The sequence below is a fragment of the Lichenostomus cassidix genome, chromosome 22 (genome assembly GCF_008360975.1).
Source record: "Lichenostomus cassidix isolate B80296 chromosome 22, HeHo_3.0, whole genome shotgun sequence".
Lineage (NCBI taxonomy): Eukaryota > Metazoa > Chordata > Aves > Passeriformes > Meliphagidae > Lichenostomus > Lichenostomus cassidix.
The window spans coordinates 3,183,517-3,188,620 of record NC_139502.1 but is presented as its reverse complement, the minus strand read 5'-3'; the positions used below and the strand labels follow the sequence as shown (position 1 = coordinate 3,188,620).

The 5,104-nt window shown below is 45.7% G+C and overlaps 1 long non-coding RNA gene across 1 annotated transcript; it reads left to right on the top strand.

Annotated features, from left to right (window-relative positions):
• Positions 1–238: 238 nt before the first annotated feature.
• Positions 239–2,425, top strand: LOC146428049 (uncharacterized). The gene is made up of 2 exons (XR_014856228.1): positions 239–292; positions 824–2,425. It is a non-coding gene; the product is annotated as an uncharacterized LOC146428049 (long non-coding RNA).
• The last annotated feature ends 2,679 nt before the right edge of the window (positions 2,426–5,104 follow it).

Here is a 5,104-nt window from a genome sequence, read left to right as displayed (position 1 = left end):
TGGGGCTGCCTTTGACATTCCAGGCTGGTCTGGGCCTCTGGAAATGGTCAGGATAAAAGGGGAAAGTTTTTGGAAGCTGCTGGTTTAACAAATCCCTTGGTTTGTTGTTCAGGGCTGGGTTGTCCAAAATGGTTGGAATTGAGCCCAGTTGGAAAATCTGGGGAAAACTGGGGAGGAGGAGGGAGGGAGGGAGGGAAGGAGGGAAGGAGGGAAGGAGGGAAGGAGGGAAGGAGGGATGGAGGGAAGGAGGGATGGACAGCAGCTCCCTGTGCTTCAGCTCCAGCACTGCCAGGTGGGAGATCTATCCAGGAGTGAAGAACCACAGCAAGGATCATGGAATCCTGGAGTGGTTTGGGTTGGGAGAGACCTTAAAATCATCCCATTCCACCCCTCCCATGGCAGGGACAATTCCCACTATACCAGGGTGCTCCAACCTGACCTTGGATACTTCCAGGGATCCAGAGGCAGCCACAGCTTCTCTGGGAATTCCATCCCAGCCCCTCCCCACCCTCATTCCATCCCAATATCCCATCCAACCCTGCCCTCTGGCAGTGTCAAACCACTGCCCATAAAAAAGTCCCTCTCCCTCCTTTTTTCCAACACCTTGAGGTCCTGGAAGAGACTCTAAGATCTCCCTGGAGCATCTCCTCCTCCAGGCTGAACACCCACAGCTCTCCCAGCCTGGCAGAGCTGCTCCAGAGGGACCTGAAGTGCTGCAGGGAGCTGGGAACCCTCAGGGGTTCCTCCGGGGGGTGTGGAGGCTGCTTTGGGATTTCTGGCAGTGCCACACGAGGCTCAGATCTTTATTCCATTCCTCCCGCAGGTCCCTCACCACATGAAGACTTTACCCTACTACAGCTACGACCAGCCCGTCATCGGCTACTGCCAGGCCCACAAGCCCCTCCACGTCAACAAGGGCTACGAGACGATGTCCCGAGAGCCGGCAGAACCCTCCGGCCTGGACCTGGGCCGGGACCACAGCTTCATCGCCACCATCGCGCGCTCCGCCGCCCCCGCCATCTACATCGAGAGAATACCCAACTAGCGCGGGGTCACCTCCGCGGGGACAGCTCTGGGAGGGACATTTTGGCCAGGGAGAGGCGCTGGAAACGCCACTGTTCCGGCGGGAAACGCCACTGTTCCGGCTGGAAACACTAACGTTCTGGCGGGAAACACTACCGTTCCGGCGGGAAACGCCACCGTTCCTGCAAGAAACGCCACCGTTCGGGCGGGAAACACCACCATTCCAGCTGGAAACGCTACCGTTTCGGCTGGAAACGCTACCATTCTGGCAGGAAACGCCACCGTTCTGGCGGGAAACGCCACCGTTCCGGCTGGAAACGCTACTGTTCCAGCGGGAAACGCTCCAAGGGCGCGGGGATGGCGCGCGGAGAACTTCAGGATTTTTCTTTGCTTTAAACTTTCCGAGCGATTCCTCAGTGTAAATATTAAAGAGGGAGATTGTGGAGTTCTTATTAAAAAGAACGACGGCGACGGCGGCGACAAAATAGATTTCACTCTAGCTACATAAAGGGATGGATTAAGAGTTTTGTTTGTATATTTGATTTTTCTACATTGCACGGTTCCAGGGAAGGAGAACCACAGGTAAAAATAAACGGGGTGGGGAGGGCGAGGCTCTGGGGGGGGTCAGCCATGTTCCCTTATTAAGTGTTAATTACAAAGATCTGTTGACTATTTTTGTTCTTTTTTCAGCCGACAAAAGATAGCTCTATATTTTCCTTTTCCTTTCAGGGGTCGGTTTTTTTGATTGGGGTTTTTTTGGGGGGGTAGAGGGTTGTTTTTTAAAGTGGTCGAACATTAATATTTCAACTTTCAGACATGGGCATTAAAGCTTATGTTGAACCAAAAGGACTTTGGCAATTGATGCAGCAGAAACAAAAAAAACTCGGGTGCATGTACATTTAGACACAGGCTGTACACTACGGAGGGGGCTTTTGATTTTTTATCTTCATTGTGCTTCATTGTTGACACTCTTAATTCCTTCTCGGGTTCTAAAAAAAAAACAAAAAAAAATGGGGGAAATACTGCAACGGAGTCACGACTCAGATTTCCAGTCCAGTGGTGCTTGTTAAGTAAAATTCACGGACGTTTGGGAAGCTAAAATGGAAGTGAAGTGCTTGAAACGGATCAGAAAGAAAATCTTTTAAAGAGCATTTAGTGCAACTCACTGGCTGACACAATTTCTAAACCACAGCAGAATGTGTAAAGTTGTTTTTCGGTTTGGGTTTTGGTTTTGGTTTGGTTTTTTTTTGTTTTTTTTTTTTTTAATTAATTATTATGATCAGTTAGTTTTTGTGTAGTTTTTATCAATAAAACGACAACAAACAAACAAACAACAACAAAAAAAAAAAGTGGTGGAAAAAAAAATAAACATATTATTTTGTGGTTGGGACACCACAGCCAAGCTAGTGTTTGAATGATTTCTCTGGGTGTGTGACATGGGGACTCCGTGGAGAGAGGGGACAATGCTGGGTCCTGTTTTTCCCCTCTTGGAGGGAAATCAGGGAATTGTTCTGAATTTTAAACACCTGAGTCTGGAGAAGCTCAATTTATTTGGTTTTTCTGAAAAAAGGAGGTGGGTTTGGGGCCTGGGGGAGGGGAAGGGAGGGAAAATTTTTTTTTTTTTTTTTTTTTAACTAGAAGTTGGTTTTTTATCAGAAGGGAAATTTTTCATCTGCAAACCTGAGCTGGAGCTAAACCAACTCAGATTAAAACACAAGGGATGAGTTTTTATCTGGAGGGGGAATAACACAACAATAAAGTTTGGGACAGAATGAATTTGGTGATTATTCCAAGTATTTCTTTTGGAGTGTATTATGAGAAATCCACTTGCCCATGAGGCTTCACGAATTCCTGCAAGCGCCGAGCGCTGAATCATAGATACAATATTTTATCTATGTCTCGGTGACATTTTATCATTGTCCTCTGTGTTCCCCACCTGAAAAAACTGATTTATTTTCCCCTGGAAGGATGTGGATGGATGTGCTGGGCTTAGGCAGGGAAATGTGGACACAAAGTCAACATCATGCATGGAAGTAATGCATTCAGAATCAAATGTTGGGCAGGAAATGAGAAGAAAATGGAGTGAAAATCCAGGTGAGGAGTTTCCAGCAGTTCCATCAGATCTCCCGAGATCTGTCAGTCTTGGCAGAGCCACAGATGGAGGGAAAAAGCTTCTCCAAACATGAGTTTCCTTCAAATGGAGTTTAAAATGTTGACCCACAGAGTTGGAAATGGAAGTGTTTCTGTTCATTCCTGGTGGCTCCAGGTCAGCAGGAGGACTTGGGTTTGTTTATCCAATAAATCTCCAAAGGGGAACAGCATTCCCATGCTGCTGAAAGGGGGAAATGGAATTATTTTTATTGTAAAAGGTCATTAAAATCAGTTGTATAATCCTGGTGTCATTTTTAATAGAGAAATTCTGTCTGCCAGGACCAGGGAAGGAGATACCACCCAGAAATATTTATAATCTTGGTGTATTTTTTATTCCTTTTCCTGTTGGCAATGTGGATATTGGAGAACGACTGTTTGTTTTTTAATTCCATTTATAATCATCTCAAACACAACTTCCCCTCGTGCTCTGGGAAAAACTCCTGAAAGAGAAGGTAAAATTAAACAAACTCCCCTTTTTTTTCATCTCCTTGTTTCAAAATAACTTAATTTTAGCATTGATTTGGAGGATGTTTGGAACTGACATTAGAGCACAGATTTTCTTGGCAATTAGTGGGAATTGTAGGAACAAAATAAACTCCTGTGGGCACAATCTCTGGGTGAGCTAATGTTTTTCTGCCTGAAATGTTGCTGAGTTTCTTCTATTTATATCCTGATGCCAGTTTGGGTAAGGACCCCATAACTCCTCTTTGTATCCTTAAAAATGAAGGAGAAAATGATCCAAAAATGAGTTTAAGGCATGAAGATAAACCTTCCTCAAGTGCTGAAGGTCCTGAGGAGCCAAAAATTTGTGTCCTGGATTGCTTTGGATCAAAACCTGATCAGAGCAAGAGGGATCCTGATTGAACAAAAATTGAAATTTTAACTCTCCTGCCCACAATTAAAGCCAAGAAAGTGATATAAAATTAGGTTTTCAGCCATAATGCCAAAAGCTGAGATGAATGTGAACCTTTTGGTATGAATTTTACCTTTGTTGTTTTGTTTTTAAAGTCTCAGTTCCTGGATTCATGTGATTCTGTTGCACCTTCAGCTTCCAACCATATCCCAACTCTCCTCAGGGAAAGTCCTTCCACTCCTCTCCACACAGCTCTGCTCAGGGAAGTTCTGCTCTGCAAGGAGAAACTCAACAGATCTCCAGGTAAGACCACAAAAAATCCAAATTTGATGGTGTTCCCAGGGATTCCTCTCCCAGCAAACAACAAATTGGGCGTTAATGAAGGAACCTCGTTATGGAATGGTGGCTTTGGTGGCACCTTGGTGGTCACAGAGTTCCTGAGCTCCAAACAAAGCTGGCAATTTCATGCTCTGCAAGGAGAAACTCAACAGATCTCCAGGTAAGACCCCAAAAAATTCAATTTTGATGGTGTTCCCAGGGATTCTTCTCCCAGTAAATGGGGTGTTAATGAAGGGACTTTGCTATGGAATGGTGGCTTTCGTGGCATCTTGGTGGTCCTGGAGCTGCTGGAGGAACTGCTGAGCTCCAAACCAAAGCTGTGAATTTCATGCTCTGCAAGGAGAAACTCAACAGATCTCCAGGTAAGAGCCCAAAAAAATCCAATTTTCATGGTGTTCCCAGGGATTTCTCTCCCAGCAAACAACAAATTGGGTGTTAATGAAGGAACCTTGTTATGGAAGGGTGGCTTTGGTGGCATCTTGGTGGTCCTGGAGCTGCTGAGCTCCAAACAAAGCTGGCAATTTCATGCTCTGCAAGGAGAAACTCAACAGATCTCCAGGTAAGACCCCAAAAAATTCAATTTTGATGGTGTTCCCAGGGATTCTTCTCCCAGCAAATGGGGTGTTAATGAAGGGACCTCGTTATGGAATGGTGGCTTTGGTGGCATCTTGGTGGTCACAGAGCTCCTGGAGGAGCTGCTGAGCTCCAAACCAGAGCTGTGAACTTCATGCTCTGCAA